Raw genomic sequence first — 1,008 nt, 5'->3', positions numbered from 1 at the left:
CCAGTCAAAAGATGGGTAAGGATATGACTAGGCAATTTGTGGAAGAGGAAATCCAAAGGGCCAACAAGCATTATAAAAAGTGACTTAAACTCATTAGTAATCAGAGAAATGCAGATTAAACAATGAGACATTATACTTGTCAAACTGACAAAAAAAAAAAAAATGAGAAAACTGGGCATTGCCAAGTATTGACAGCAATGTGGGGACATCTTTTTGGGAAACTAGAGACTTATACAGAGAACAAGATGACAGTACTTAGTCCAAATAAATATCCCCAGACTTTAGGACGAAATAACTGTACTTCTGGATAATCAACCCAAAGACATTCACACGCAGTTCCATAAAGGAACGTTTTCAAGGAAGTTCATCTTCGTGTTGCTTTTGGTGGTGAGAATATGAGGTAATCCTTGTCTAATTCTGGAGGAAAGATAGGTAAAAAGTGGAAGATTCCTGCCATGGAGGACTATGCAATGATTAGAAGTAATAGACTACGTATGCCCAGAGGTACATGAGGAATCTTTAAAAAACCATGGCTGAGTTTTTAAAAAGAAAAAAAAGATATGAGATCTATAAACAATTCCATTTGCATCGATTTAAAAATTCATGCATACAAGAATACGTATTTTCACTTCCAGGCAACATGGCGCTATAGTCAGAAGTACCATGCTGTCCCTCCGCAGCAAAGATCAGAAAAACTAATTCAAACAGAGTCTCACGTCAATCCTGAAACCCTAAACATCAAGTGAAGAGATAAAGAACTGAGCCAAGCACCAAATGGAATAAGAAACTGACCGAGAACAAAAAGCGAGGAGAGATACATGCAGAGGTTCCCTATCAGCTACCGCAGTGCTGATCCGCCATCTTGGACTCCTATCAGAGATCAGCATACAGGGGGTACAAGAAAGCAGCTTCACAGAGCTTCCAGCAGGAGACAGAATAACCAGTAACCAGCAATATAGGCTTTCCCACCCCCCGCATCCTTCTTCACTCCCACTTAACCTCCTCTGC

The sequence above is a fragment of the Trichechus manatus genome, unplaced genomic scaffold (genome assembly GCF_000243295.1).
Source record: "Trichechus manatus latirostris isolate Lorelei unplaced genomic scaffold, TriManLat1.0 scaffold00021, whole genome shotgun sequence".
Lineage (NCBI taxonomy): Eukaryota > Metazoa > Chordata > Mammalia > Sirenia > Trichechidae > Trichechus > Trichechus manatus.
Note: the sequence above shows the minus strand (reverse complement) of the source record.